General features: G+C 40.4%; 1 protein-coding gene across 8 annotated transcripts in view; it reads right to left on the bottom strand.

The window, feature by feature from the left end:
• The window catches only part of BACH2 (BTB domain and CNC homolog 2), a 347,862-nt gene that overhangs the window by 134,950 nt on the left and 196,473 nt on the right, over positions 1-16,439 (bottom strand). For 2 of the 8 annotated variants that reach the window (XM_040627544.1, XM_040627545.1), the window contains exon 3: positions 14,178-14,326. The exons of 5 other annotated variants lie outside the window; for them this stretch is intronic. The gene's annotated coding sequence lies outside the window, so the exon portion shown is untranslated. Of the gene's footprint in view, positions 1-6,355; positions 7,092-14,177; positions 14,327-16,439 lie in introns of those variants that run through there. One more of the 8 variants, XM_040627546.1, reaches the window with a different exon arrangement.

Here is a 16,439-nt window from a genome sequence, read left to right on the forward strand (position 1 = left end):
CCTAGACTTTTGTACAGCTTTAGTAAATAAAGCAAAGTCTTTAAGCACAGTCTGTATGCTGAGGACGGCACATGGCACAAAGGCATTTTATATCATGCTTTTTACAGTGAGTTATTATTTTAGAATCATCAACTAACATTTTTTTTTTTTAAGTAGGCTCCACGCTGGACTCAACGCGGAGCTCGAACTCACAACCCTGAGATCAAGACCGGAGCTGAAATCAAGAGTCAGACACTTAACCGACTGAGCCACCCAGGTGCCTCCATCAACCAAGATTTTTTTAAGGTGATGGTACCTTACATAGAATAGAAATCTTATTGTTAACCTAGGTTTTTGCTATCTATCCTCGAAACTAGTTTTCCAAATATCTTGGTTTTACTTAGTTTTATGCTTGGATGAATAAAATAAGACTATAACTATAGCTATAAAATAAAGACTAAAGCATACAGATGATATGGATAGAGTATATTTTAGAAAGAATAAAAGTCAAATCCAAGATGTTATTATTGTCAGTGTTACCTATTTGCGTCCTGTTTCAGAAAGGTTGCTTAAAACCTGCCATCTGGAAACCTTACAGGGACATTCTGCCAAATACTAAGTGTTCTTCCCGGTAACAAATTATCAGAGATGCTTATCAGGTTTATTTCCCTAAGGACAAAGTACAACATATTTAAGAAAGTCAGAAAGGATGTTGTTTCAAATCTCTATCCACGGGGGAGAAGACGCTTACTTTCTGGTTCAGAAGGGACCGTGTTAATTCCAGAGCACTTGGAATTGGCTTTTTCAAGAACTGGCATTGGAGGTCAAACCAGCCAAAGGTGACTAGTGCATCTTCAATGACTCAGAAGGCAGCAGTACAACCAATGCTCTTATTCTCTTCTCCTAATACTTCCCTAGAGATAGTCTGACAGATGGACCAAAAAAGGGGTGGCCTCACTTCACTGCAGGGGGATAAAAGAAAATAGAAGGGGAAAAAAATAGTTTTTCTCCACAAATTGCACTCTAGGAATCAACTGTTCTTAACTTTGAGTTCTTTCACAAAATGAAATGCTACACGCCAGTACAATTTGTTTCCCTCAGGGAGGGAAGGTGCTGAGAGGAACCAAGTGTTAGGAGAGGATTAAAGAAACATATGTTCTTATTAAAGCGGGTTTGAAAGGAAACAATGTTACAGAGAGAATGATGATTGCATCCTAATAATGTACGTGTAATCCTCACTAACAGAAAAGAAAATAAGGGCAAGCTTATCCTGAACATGTAACACACGTGGCTACAAACAACAAGAAAGACATTCTCACCCTAACCGATTCATACAAATCAACTCACATGTATTCGCTTGCGACTGACCACATAACCTACACCCCAAGCAGACATGATGCGCTTTCACAGGTGTGCATTTGGAACTTCTGTGAACGACCTAGCAAAGGAGAATACAAAATATCTAGGTGAAGGGAAACCAGTGGCTTCCATCCCTGCAGCCAGCTGTGCTGTAATAACTCCGACTCCGTGCTGACAGCTTTCTCTTCCCTCCTCTCATTCCGACACAATGCCGTCAGGTCTGTCTAAGTAATGTAATTTACTGGAGTGGAGTTCCCCTGGGACCCTGGGCAGCACTTGGTGACAGTGTCATTTATACTCCATAGTGTCGTGGCCTGACACTGATACATCAGCCTTCATCCCTCCTTCAGAGCAGAGCGTGCAATTTCACCTTCTGCTGTGCCCTGCTGCAGTACGCGCGTACGAATTTACTCCATTCAGCCCTAATTACAAACCTTGGTTAAAATGCTCTCATTAGATTTATATTTCTCACTCCAAATGTCAATCTTATGGAAAATTCCGACTTTCCCGAGGATTCATCCATTAGCAATAAACTCTAAAGCATTCCATGACTGAGTGCATTAAACCAGCAATGCGGACATGCACTTAAAATACATCATTAGGGTAAATCTCCATTGCAAATGCTTTACATTATTCAACCAAAGGAATAATGAGCTCGGCCCAGCCAGTACCCTCAAATTGCACATGAAGGATAGGTTAAAACTGGCTGTTATCCAGGAAGAAGCACACGGTATATCAATGGGATGGCTTTCAGAATCTCTGTCATTCCTTACGAAGGTGTGGGAGGAAATCACAGCCACAGCCTCATTCATCACCTTCTTTTGCCTATGGTTTTTACAGAAACTTCAGTCTACGGCAAAATACAATAAGGCAGGCAAAGATAATGGGGAGTGTATGTGTTCATGGAGGGGACTAAAGCTATATCCAGAATGCCAAGAACTTTGTTAGTTACCTCAAATGATTCGCTCTGTCTAAAAAGCATTCTTGCATTTCATTCAACAGAAAAAAATTTAAAAAGCAGTGCTGTCTGGATACACTGTAAGAACCTGGGAACCTTTCTAATGAAAGACAGATCTTACTGGTGGAGCTGACCTGAGAAACATCTCCACCCCAGCCTGTTGGGTACTCACATTAAAAACCTAGAAACCCCATTGATGATGTTGATATATAAATTACAAGTCAGAACTTGTATCTGTCAGTGGGTAGGACAGACCATGAAAAAAAATTGGAGAGAAATTAAAAAACAAAAAACAACTAGCAAAATACATCAATTGATAAAACCCAGCCATCACTGTTTTCTATCACTCCCACTTTTAATTCCTTAGCTTATTGATCTCATTTATCACTTCTTGTCAGGTCCCAGGTGAGGCAATGTCAAGGTGCAGTCATAATTTCTTTTTTAATTTAATAAATGAAAAAACCGTATCCCAGGAAGGTCGTAGAGGAGGTTGAAGGAAGAGTCTGATGTAAACTCTTAGAATCTAATACTAAAGGTTAACCAAAGAAATTAAGTGATGCCTATGCAATTATGACCTTATTATGAAATACAAAATATATTTACTTTTTTTTTAAAAAATAAGCTCTACACCCAACTTATGACTCTGAGATCAAGAGTTGCATGCTCTACTGAATGAGCCAACCAGGTACCCCAAATATATTTACTTTTTTTTTAAAGTAGGCTCCTTGCCCAGTGTGGAGCCCAATGTGGGGCTTAAATCACAACCCTGAAGTCAAGAGCTGAGCTGAGATCAAGAGTCAGACACTTAACTGACTGAGCCACGCAGGCACCCCTATATTTACTTTTTTTTTTAAAGATTTCATTTTTTTGTCAGAGAGAGAGAGAGAGAGAGAGAGCACGCACAAGCAGGGGGAGCTGCAGGCAGAGGGAGAAGCAGACCCTCTGCTGAGCAAGGAGACTGATGTGGGGACTCGATCTCAGGACCCTGGAATCATGACCTGAGCCAAAGGCAGCCGCTTAACCAAATGAGCCACCCAGGCATCCCTGTTTACTTTTTTTAATTGAAAAATTTGATGGGCAGAAAGACTCTTAAACAGTAAATAATTTTTAAAAAATAATAAAAAGTAAAAGAAGCAACAGTAATTGTTTTCTGCCTGTCAGTATCTAGTCATCTCTAGGACTGACTAGTAACCAAAATTGTAACAGATGCATTATTTTCTGTAGGGAATTACACCACCACGGAAACTAATTGCTCCTGAAGTTTTGCCCATTCCCACCTGAAATACTTAAAATTGTACTTGATTACACCATTAGTGCTCTCTCTTTCAGAATGTATATCAGTAGGCACTACGATTAACATGCACAGATGTTAGAACTGAAATATCCATGTTTAAATAAAAAGCATAGTGAGAAGGTAAAAATAACTGAATATGCTCAACACAGTACTAATCTTAAAAGGAAAGAGAGGCTTACATTGTGCTGGTTTAATGGCAAAATAAAGAAATACCCCCCAGACGGCATCAGTAACCCTATGAGGAACCAAACTACTCTGCAAATGACCTGTAGCTTTCTGACTGAAAAGCAATGAACAAGAGGCTGATCCTGTGTCCATTTAATTCCAAAGTCTGTACCCCAAGCATAGAGGGGGGAACCCCCAAATGCCCTAAAATTCTCCAACACGTTCTTATGTTACAGTGGCACAAATAAGAGTAGCAACCCCATCATTTTATTAAGTGCTGGCTTCGTGCTTCACGTATGTTATTTCATTTAATCCCCACAACCAACCTGAGGTAGGTACTATCCCTGTTCCTGTTTTCAATTAAAACAACCTGGCTTAGGAAAGGTTAGGTAAACAGACCAAGGTCAGCACACAGCTAAGAGCTGGTCCTGAGCCCTCTTTCTCCCAAAGCTCTTGCCTTGTTTTTTTTTTTGTTTTTGTTTTTTTTTTTTAAGATTTTATTTATTTACTTGACAGAGAGAGAGACAGCCAGCGAGAGAGGGAACACAAGCAGGGGGAGTGGGAGAGGAAGAAGCAGGCTCATAGCGGAGGAGCCTGATGTGGGGCTCGATCCCATAACGCCGGGATCACGCCCTGAGCCGAAGGCAGACGCTTAACGACTGAGCCACCCAGGCGCCCCAGCTCTTGCCTTGCTTTAATCAGCATGCCTTACTGTCTGCCTCTGGAGCTGCCAATGAGGAATGTGATTTGCAGTCTTCCATTTCCAGAGGCTTCTGGAATGACTGCCCTCTTGACTCATCTCATTTTGCAAATTACATCAAACTGAAAGGCTCAGAACATTTGCCGACATTTTCATTCTTTGGAAATGCCACAGCCGCTCAGCCAGTGGAATGGGGACAGCACCATCGCTGGGATCACGAAGGTACAAATTTCCCTGTGAACGCTGACGCCACCTCTCTTTGGTGTTTCTTGTAGCCACAAACTGACATGTTATCACTTACTGTGGTTGCAGTAGACTCAGCAGTCAGAGGAAGGGGAGTTTTTACTTGGTTAACTGCTCCCCCCCCAACATCTGTGTCCACGGAGGGCATTCCGGGACAGGCGTGCATGCACCCTTGTCCCCCTTCCCCACCACCCCATCAGTCCACAAACAAAAGACGTGGCTATCTCCTGGCAACACCACTCAGAAATCCTTCCCTTGCTGTTCTACGAGTCTTCAAGAAACAACTTTCTAACAATGAGTCAAAAAGATGGATGTTTTAAAACAGCATTTCAAACAACGCAATTCGTTTTTTTAAAAAAAAGATTCGAAGATTCTATCACTTCTTCTTTCAACCTTCCATCGACACAATTTGTTTATGTATGAGTTGTGTCTTTCTTCCTTCAGAGGGGAAAATGCTGATAAACTAGCACATGCAGACAAACAGCGCAAAAACCTGGCCGCCTCTCGCTGCTTAAACAGAGTCACATTTATTTCCCAACGCACCACTTACCAGACAGATGCAAAGATGTGGGCAAGCCAGTCATCAGAATTAACAGAGTGATTGTGCTTGCACTACATATTCTGATTTGTATGAATCTTATTTTTAGCCATGCACAAAGGGCAATAAATGGAAAATCTTATTCTAACCGCTACTTTTTCTGGGCCACCCACACTGCTCCACCTACCGCACAATTCGCAAATGTAAAAAAACCCAACCCAGGGTTTGTCCTAACAAGGGATGCAAAGAGGCTAAAATGAGTGACATTTTTTCCAGTTAGGTGTTGGTACTTTCACTCTTTTTCTGTATCAGGACTTTCAGGGAAAACAACGTTGACTTATCTACAGGCATTTTCCAAGACTCCCCGTTGGTATGCCTTTCAGCGCACAGGCAAGCGTGATCGGCGAGGCGCGGGCACCACCCTACCGCGAGCCACATGTCAACCAACTTTCAGCAAAGAAATGCACCCACAAACGTTCTGTACATTCAGGAAGATGATACCTACCACATTTAGTTTTGAAACAATGACAGCGTTTTCAAAGTTCTTCAAATGAACAAAAGTGATTATCAGAAGCATAAGCATTTCTAAAACGGAGCAGACTGTCGGAAATGATTTCACCAAAGTTAGGTCAATATCACTTGCCCTAAATCTGCTTTTAGTTTGCAGTGGAACGATGCGCACCGAGGCACAATATCCCCTTGCCGTCTCCCTTCCCTCCTGCCCCCCCCCCGCCCCGTCCCTGTCTGCTCTGTCCACAGTCCCCACCGCATGGCCGGCAGCCCACCAAGCATTCATTCCGCTGCCGCGCCAAGCGGCTGATGCTGACACACAGACACTTGCGAGCACACAAGAAAAACACAGCGATGAAGAGGACGTGTTCTAGGGGCACAGAGAGGATCGAGAGGAGAGTCTATTCTTGATTTACCATCTCTTTAGACTTCTAATGAAAAGTTAAATTATTAAGGTCCCAGGGTATCAATTAAAATGCTTGTTCTTCCGAGCCCTCTGCAGACCTCAACAGCAAACATATGCAGGTAGTGATCAATATTTAAAAGTCAGCTCAACAAAATAATTAAGACACAAAAGGAGGCAACTCTGAGAAAGGCGTCTTTCTTTACCTGTGTGCTTGCTCATTATCCAGAAACTAGAGGAAATGTTCTGTCATCCTCTGGTAGTTAACACACGCCCTGCGGGGCTAACACCTTCTTCCGATAACGCACGGTACTAGCAGCCCTGATGAGGTGTATCAGAAAACCTTTTTTGGGTTATAGTCCACTATCGTCAGACCTTCTGACTAGGGCTGTAAAAACACGGGTAATTAAGTGTTACGAAAAAGTGGGTCATACACCACTGAGATACAACCACACCGCCCCCAAACTAGACTCCGAATGACTGTGCTCTGAGGAGGTGGGAGGGGTCTGAACACAGCGAAAGCAAAACTTTTATGTGGTGAGGAGCGTTTTGGTTTTCACTGGTTTAGGTTAGAGAAAGTTAATCTCAATGTCAACTACAAACCAAATAACTTTTAATGTGTTCTTGAAATTTTATGACAAATGCTGGCTGTTAATGTAATGGGAAATTCAGGTACAATGTCATAAACAGTCCAAGGGACAGTCTCAGGCTTAAATGACGCGCCCATCACCGAAGAGCGAGCGCTGTGACTCAGTGAAGCAAGGAGGTCAAACTGAAACTGAAGACAAAGAAGCAAATTCTTAATATCCACGTTAGCCTCTCCTTCTCCTAGGAGGATCGAAGTACTGTATACCACTTCCCCACCTGTAGCCAACGAACCAGGGCATTTCACAATCACGGATATTTATCAAAACACGCCTTGACTTCTGTAGCAAGAAGGCAAAATGCAGTACGTGAATCAGGCACACTTATTCATTCATCTGTCACTCAAGAGAGACGAAATACTAACTCAATACATACGAGTCCCGTTATAAACAAGGGCACAAAGGATGTGAAGGGATGCAGAGAGAAGAACCTAGAAGAATCTGCTTTCAAAGAACTTAAGTATTGTACAGGGGAGAAGACCTAGTCTTACCCATGCCAAATATAGATCAATCTTTTAAAACAAAACCTATTCTAGCAACTGCTGCCCATAGACTTCCTATTCTATTGACAAAAGGCTTGCAGATAACTTTCTTACAACATTTCTCAGATGAATCTTTTAACAATCCCCTAAATTCTTTTATCGGGGTTTTTTTCCAGTGCTCAAAGTCCTTCCTAACCTTGGCTACATGTTAGGATTCATCCTGATCCAAAATCCTAGCATTCTCCAAGGTAAGCACAGACTTCTCAGCACAATCCTGGGATCTATAACATAACACTACACCACAAGAATTTGAAGAGAAGTTTCTCTGAAGGGGGATAAAGGATACAAAGTTGAAGGAAAACTCTAGTTCATAGCACAAGAAAAGATATATTTGAATCACATTTTGTTACCATGAGGTATAAAACTAGAGTTCTACTGGAGAACATATTGTTTGGATGATGGATGGGAAAAGGAGGTTCTGGCTAACCAAACTTTCCCATTTCTGGCAAATTCCGTAGAGCATACTGAATATGAATTTTTAAGTAACTAGAACACAATGAATTGATCTAATACTAAAATGATCTTGTACATAATTAAATCTTTCTTTTATGATTCCAGAGGCCCATTAGGATCTTGCAGGGCCACTCAATAATCATTTTTATTGACAAGATGGAGAAATGAAAGAAAAAACAGTTAATACTGAATTCCACTTGATAAAGATAATGGTGTGTCTATACAGGTATCTGTTCTTATAAGAGCTGATTAATGTAATTTGAAGTGAGAAAAATAAGAAACTAGGAGATCATTGTCCTAGAAAATGATATCTAAAGTCATCATTCCTAAATTCCCCCAAATTTGTAGGATATAATCGGTCCAGAGTACTGCTTGTAAATTTGGAATTATCTGATTAATCGAAAAAAGTGCAAAAATACACAAGAGTTTAACAGTCAGGTTTTATCTAGGTAGCTGAATTATAGATAACTTATTTTCTTCTTTATCCTGTTATTTTATAAATTATGTACAATAAAGATATTACTTTACAATCAGGAAAATAAAGTTACTTCTGTTTGGACGAAAGGAAACAATTAATTATTCTCTGATTCTGTTCTTCCTAGCAATTAAAAACACTTAATACATGGAACCCGGTGTAATAATCTGGCCTGGTGACAAGTCAGACATGAAATACAGGAAAAATCTACTAGAAACAATAGATTAAAGCTTCTAGTTAAGTTCTACAAGGACTCTAAGAGTCCTGCTACACTCCAGACCTTTGCAAATACCACTCTTCCTCATCATGATCCATGGTCTGGGCACTCTCCAGTTGCAGCAAAGCTCCAGATGCTAGGGCCATCACAATGGTCAAGTTAACAGGGGAGGGCAGGTGGTATCCTTGTAAGCGTGCTGCCCCAGCTTGGGTTAAATCATGGCTCAGAGAGAGGTGTCACTTTGCTAATGAAAGGTACACCCAAAAGAGAGCATATGAATAATTTCTAAAAGCAACAGATTGGAAATTATTAGAATAAGCTGATAAACTATTTGTGCTACCACTGATAATCACTTGGTAAAGCAGCTTTATAATAAGCATGGCTGAGTTTATTTGGAGATTCACAGGGAATACCGTTTGAAATTTTTGATTTACATATTAATGTACATTACCATGCTGGTAATATCACCCCTATCTGTACCATTAGGGTATATGCAGGGAACGAAAATTAATTTTGATGATGCCTTGAGCAGAACAGAATTGTGAAACTGAACGCTACAAATAAATATATCACACATTCTTCTAAAAAAACAACAGAATTGGCTTCAAAACTATGCCAATGGTTTTCCAATGACTCTAGGAACTAAATATATATGTTCATAAAATTATTTTCTGTATTACTCCTCATATCATTACTATTATAACTTTTAAAGCACTTCCAAACATAATAAACATAAAGGGAATATCTGAAATTTAAACTCTGGCACTGGAAAGGCAGTAAAAGCCAAAACCTACACAGTTTTTCAAGAAGAATAAAAATGGTATATTTCTCTTTTGTAAATCAACAGTTTTAGATTATTAATTAGGGCATGAAAATAGGTACAATAAAACTTCAGTTAACTGGACTAACTGAGGACAAGATTTTTGTTTGTTTCAATTTTTTTTTTTCCTCTTGGACCATTTATTAGAATCTATTTTCTGGTCCAAAGCAGTTTCTTTTCCTAATTTTAAAACATTTAACCATTCTCAATGATTCAGCAGGTCAGTGTCATCAGCTACAGATATCCTCCAGGGTATATTCTCCATCTTTACTAAACCAAAGCTATCTTGTTTTCTGAATCTCTATTTCTGAAAAAGGGAAGTGGGATGTGTGCGGTAGGTAGGGTGGGGTGTGCGGGAGGCGGTGAAGTGGGGGTGGGGAAATGTGAAGGCTAGTTAATTCAGGGTTCTGGTTAGTTGGGTTCCAGGTAGCTAAGCCATCAGCAAACATGAATTCAGTGTCTGGAACGAGGCAATCTGATTCCTAGGAAATATGAAAGCCTACAAGGGGGAGCCCCCAAGGGTCTATCTTTGTTGTTCTCTACCTTACGTCATTCCACCTGGGTGACTTGGTTTGCTGGTCTTCTCTGGCGGAAACCTGTGTCCGTGTGTCCAAAAATCATGGTCTCTGAACTCAAGGGGCTGAATTTATTTTGATTTGATTCTCTATCCATGTCAGTTCAACTCAAGCTTAGGGTGCAGGCAGCCACATCTGGATCTCAAGGATGAACAAACGCCGCTTTTCTCTCTCTTAGACTTGCTGCCCTGGATTTTCTTTTCTATAACAACCTTTAATTCTAGTTTCTGATATCTTAGCAGCTGAAACCTTTATTTTGCCCTCTCTCCATCACCTAGAGAGTTTACTTCTAAGCACGTTTGGAAAGTCTGTGTAGGAATGATGGGATTGATTTTTACATACTTTAACACTGATGACTTTATTTTATCTCTTTCTTGATTATACCTTCTCCTTAAGCCAAATACATACACACATACGTACGTGTGTGATTATATACACACACACACACACACACACACACACACACACATACACATATATATATAATCTCTCTCTCTCACACACACACACACATATATATATATACACACACACATACACATACACACAAATAATCTTGGTCATTCCCTGATTATTCCTTCTTCCTTCCTCTTAAGGACGGGGGATAATTTAGGACAGTTTTCTGAGCTTTTTGGAACTATGGGTCCCTATGCACTGCTCTTCAGGAATTACAAGCCCTAGTCAGACCCAAGCGCAGACCTGAACGTGGTACAGGAGACCTGAAGAAAGCATACGACCCAGGCTACTACTGGGTCCCATGAGAATCTGCTGATCGTTCTCCAAGTCCAGCTTCTAAGAAACACAGAATAAAAAGCAAAATCTTCCCAAAGTAGGGTCCAAAGAGACTAACCTAGTAATAAGTTCCATCCTGAATATTCCTCATAGAACTGCAGGACACACTCAATTGTTCTGTGATTTACAGGTACACTGACACCTAATACTACAGTGATTTGGTGATGAGGGGTAAATTATATTTCATTTAGCGTATGTAAAACAGGCTTTATAATAACTTGAGGCCCTGTTGCAGGAGAATTATTTGCTATTAATTTTCTTCTACAGCTTTCCCTTTTTTCTACTAGGCTTCAATCTGCGGCTATATTATAATCAAGTCTATTTTCCCTGGTTTGTGCCTCAGTGTCCACCTCTCCTGACAAACTCCTGTTATGTGCCACGGCAATGCACACAGCGCCACAAGCCCGTGCATTGGACTCGATCATGAACACACAATTCAGATGATCTGAGCAGCCCCATTATAGTAGCACAGGTGGGTACGCACTCCCTCCATCACAGTGAAACAGCTTTCCTATATGTGTATAGGCATGTGGTAGCGATCACAGTTGTTTATGGCAAATTGCCCTGGTAGTTTCTGACAAACGTGTCCTTGCCCTGACAGGAAGCCCATCCCCAAGACTAAAGTATACATTCCGTAGATCCCTTGCCCTTGCCAGAAGAATGCCAGGGAAACAATCAGGGCTGAGAGAGGTATGAGGGCCATAGCCGTCAATTCTTACTCCGCCCTCACAAACTAGAACAACCCTGTCAAGCAGTAGTTGGTGACTCTGCATAGCACTCTTGGAAGGAAAGCGAGCTCTGGTATTCAGTTAGAAAAAAAAAAAATCATTAATTAATTAATTATTTTTACTGGGGTAAAATATATATAACATTTACCATTTTTAAGAGTACAATTTGGTGGCATTAGGTACATTCACACTGTTGTACAACCATTGCCACTAGCCATCTCCAGAACTTCCTCATTTTCCCAAAGTGAAAACTACCCATTTAACACCAACTCTCCCTTCCCCTCTATTCCAAACCTTGGCACCCATCATTCTGTTTTCTGGCTATAAGCCTGACAGCTCTAGACACCTCATATTAAGTGGGATCACACGATACTTGTCCTTTTGTGTCTGGCTTATCTCATTTAGTCTCTTCCAAGTTCGTCTATGTTGTAGCATGTGTCTGAATTTCATATCTTTTTAGAGCCAAATAATATTCCACTGTATGTATATGCCACATTTTCCTTATTCATTCATCTGCTGATAGACATCTGGGTGGCTTCCCCCTTTTGGCTACTGTGAATAATGCTGTACGAACATCTGTCCAAGTCTCTGCTTTTAGTTCTTTTAGGTATATACCCAGAAGTGGAATTGCTGGAGCATATGGTAATTCCATGTTTACTTTTTTTAAGAACTGTCATCCTGTTTGGTATTCGTTTTTTTTTTTTTTATTAATGAGCTTTATTTTTTAATGCAGATTTAGGTTGAGAGCAAAATTGAGTGGAGAGGAGAGAGGGTTCCCGTACCCCTGTCCCCACACAAGCATGGTGCTTTTGCAGAGACGCGCCAGGTGCTCAGCGACTTGAGCGCCTCACCCCAGGCTGCAGGGAGTGATCTAGGCAGCCGTGCCGGGTCTGGCAGGAGCTCGAAGCACCCAGTCACCTGAGGCGAGTCACCTGAGGTGTCAGGGCAGCCTTCTTCCCTCCCCAGCCTGTAGTCATGAAACTGACTGACATCACAGGTCATCCCTACAGGAAAACCAGATGTGTAAACACGGACACTCACAGATGCCAAAGCAGGAAGGCGATGAAGGAGCATTTGATCCAACCTGCTTCTTCCATATGATGGTAAAGATGCTTCATACACTGAAAACCTCGCTTCCAAGAACGCTGTGCAGAATAACTAATTAGTGCTGACAGAGATGTCATAGTTTGTGAGGGCGGAGTAAGAACACATAATTACATCACTCACAACTCTATCAGCCCTCTTACCAGCCCTGTTACCCTTTGGGCAGTGCCCAGAAGACAGCTCTAGATTAATTCCTTATGGAACTCTTTCATCACCTACCACTTTTTCGCCTGATTTATCTGATTCTGTGATTTTCATTTTAAATACAGGCACTTAAATCTATCTCCAGGATTTTTGGCTCTGCCAATGGGTAGGCACTAGATAAGCGCCTTCATTACATCTGCTTTGGAATTGCTTTATTAACAGTGATTATTCTCAATTTCTGTGGGGTCCAATAAAAGAACTGCGTGTCCTAAGTGCTACTCTGAATGAACATTTACCATACCAAGGTAAATGTTATAAAGCACAATGCTTGTCCACAGATTTAAAATGCCCAGAAATTTCTCATACATTTCCTGGACAGCATCTCTCATACTATTTTTATACTCACACCAACTCAATGAAACAAAAGAAAAATGTTTAAAATTCTTACAATGAAAGCTAGAAATACACAAAATGCATATATATTCATAGGCACATATGTACATTTGCATGTATGCTCACATATATCCAAATGCACATTTGTTGAGCCAAAATCTTCCACTTTTTTCCATTAACATGGAATAAATTGTTCTTGTCCTCAGTGGAGAGGTGATTGGCTTATTCCGAATCTAACACTGATTCTCAAACTACGTCGGTCCTGAGAACTTCAAACCCCACAAAAACTTGGACTTGATGACTTGGACTATTTATTAGGGATGCGCCTCCCTTCCTACATGTGTTTTGTAAAATCAAGGCCCATTTAAGCGTATAAGAGGAAAGAGAAGACTGTGATGATTCACTTTGAGAAGCAGCAATATATTTCTCAACCCAGGGGAAAAAGGATTTTCCCTTTTGAGTATCTAAAAACATGATGAGCATACCCGCAAAAGGACCGTAGCTGTCATTTTCGCCGGGTAGAGCGCAGTTAGTCACCCTCGTTGAAATCCAAGGGCAAAGAATAACTGGTACTATTGACTCCACAGAATAACGTCATGTTCTTGGTGGAACCTTCAAATGTGACAGTGCTGAGAGGACCTTAAAAATCTCTTTTCTTGAGAGATGAGTCAATATATTCAGTAAAGCACTACATATCTTACTTTAGTGGCATTTAATACTAAATATTTCATACATTTTTCTCCCTTTAGCGTTCATTCTTTCAGTTACCCTTGAATTAAAGCAGTGGTTCTCAAAGTGGAGTCCCTGGGCCACCTGCCTCAGTATCACCTGGAAACTTGTTAGCACAGCAACTTCCCAGACTGCCCCAGGTCTGTGGAATCAGAAATTCTGGGCACGAGGCCCAGCAAGCTGTCCTTTCACAAGCCCTCCAGGTGATTCCGATGCAAGTTAAAGATCCAGTGAATTAAGGAGCCACCACTATGCAGATTCCAATCCCTGCTCTGTTCCTCAATTAGAATTTTCAAGATACTTTGTTAAAAGAAAATAACCCATGTGGGTTTAGGCTACTTGGCTATTATCATCTAAGAAAATTCTTACCATTGTTTGGTTTGAGGAAAGAGGAACCTCAGTCAAAACTTACATGTAATTTTTCCAGGCTCTGTGCTGGCTTCGAGTCTTAGGATGCAGGGAACTGGGCGAAGGGAGAGATGAGAAGCCTACAGCAATCCATTCAGACATGGACCCCAAAGCTTTGCAGGGTAACCTTGTGACAGGTCAGTGAGTGTCCACCTGAATGGGGCGGAAGAGCTGTCCATTAGCAGAGTAAACCTCGCACCTTAACGTTTCTCCCTCCCGCCATCCTGCTAACCGTAAACAGAACATGATAAAGTAGCCCATGGGATTAATGCTCGACCCTATTCTGTAAGTATTTCTCGAAGGTGAGCATCCCTAACCAGGGGCTCTTTCGAACCCAAAAGCAGTTTGGAGATGGGTCAAGGTTCAACCTCATGAATGTTTTTCTTTCAAAAAACTAGCCCTTGGCTTAAAAGACACATGTAACTGGAAGATGCAGGAAGCAAATGATAAATTCAGGAATTCTGACTGAAATGAGATGATTCTTTGATGCCTTAAATATTTATTTTTAATACCTTTCTCTGATGATAAATTGATACATGCTTATTGTAGAACATTTGGAAAATATGGAAAAGCATAAAGAAAACGTATCAAGAAACACTTAATTGTTGAGAATAAACCAGAGGGGTCGTGGACAGGGGGATGGATGAAATAGGTGATGGGGATTAAGAGGTGCATTGTGGTGGTGAACACAGGGCGATGTATGGAAGTGTTGAATCACTATATTGTACACCTGAAACTAAGATAACACTGTATGTTAACTAACTGGAATTTAAATAAAATTCAAAAAAAAAAAAAAGAAAAAAGAGAGATCAACTATAACCTTGGCACTGATGAATCGCTAATGATATTTTGTTGTATAGTTCCACAACCCCTTAACTGAAACTCCGAGCTTCAGAATATGTTTCACCATTCAGAATTGTTTGGATTTTAAAACTATTTTGGTGCAACAACCATTTATCACATAATATTCTATCATGGTCTGGAGCAGCACATATTTCATAATATTTCTGTAGCAAAACAGATGCATATTCTTATTAAAATAGAATCTCACATTAGTTCCGACCAGGAATTTCTACCAAAGAAGTTACAAAAACAAAAACAAAAACAAAAACAAAAAACCCTTTTGATTTTGGAATGCTTTTGGAGTCAGAATTGGGAATGAAAGATTGTGGACCAGTATTCTTTTCAGATACACAAAAATACTCAGAGTATTTTTTTTCTTTCATTTTAAAAAAGATTTTATTTATTTATTTATTTATTTATTTATTTATTTATTTATTTATTCATTCATTCATTCATTCATTCATTCATTTATGAATTTATTTATTTGAGAGAATGAGAGAGTGAGAGAACACAAGCAGGGGGAGAGGCAGAGGGGGAAGGAGAAGCAGGCTCCCCACTCGGCTGGGAGCCCGACGCAGGAGGACCCCGGGACCACAACCTGAACAGAAGGCAGACGCTTAACCCACTGAGCCACCCAGACGCCCCAGAGTTTTGTTTCTATTTTTCATTCAATGTTAAACGAATGTGAGCATTTCCCCAAGTTATTAAAAACACTTCAAAAACATGCTTTTCAAAGTCTATGTAATATTACATCCCAAAGAAAAGAGTTTCATCTAACGATTTCATTTTGGGAATTACAGTTTTTGTTGTTGTTAATGCAAATAACACTTTGGGGGACATATTTGAATATCAGATGGTCTGAATTTCTGAATATTATCTTAGGGAGATCCTGGAAAAAGAATTATTGGGTCAACTGGTGTGATCTTTTAGGGTCTTGATGATTTCCCAGAAAAGCTATACCAATTTACACTCCTAACACAGCATGAGTGCCTGGTTAATTTGTTTAATTACCCACATTATCATAGGCATGGAAAAAATACACTTGCATCTCATACATCTTAACAAAGCTCTAATCAATGATAATCATACTTAGGCCATTTTATTTTTGTTTTTTCTTACACAGAAGATAGTGAACAACTCACCGTCTTTCACATAACAAGAGAGAATGGGATTAATGTGAGTTTACCATCAAATGGAACCTCATTAAGGCCGACTGAATCAGATCTGGGTGATGGAGAAGCAGTCACCTGTCCATGGGGTCTTCACTTGGAAAAAGGTATTGGGGTGGGCGTGGAAATAATTCACATGTCCTCATAAGAAGACAAACAACCAGATGCTAATTATTTGTGGGCTCATAAATTCTGTTTCTAGGCTACTGAGGACTTGTGTTTCTCTTCCCTTTGGTGTTTTTGTCTTTCTTGGA

The sequence above is a fragment of the Ursus maritimus genome, unplaced genomic scaffold (assembly GCF_017311325.1).
Source record: "Ursus maritimus isolate PB19 unplaced genomic scaffold, ASM1731132v1 scaffold_13, whole genome shotgun sequence".
In the NCBI taxonomy this organism is placed as follows: domain Eukaryota; kingdom Metazoa; phylum Chordata; class Mammalia; order Carnivora; family Ursidae; genus Ursus; species Ursus maritimus.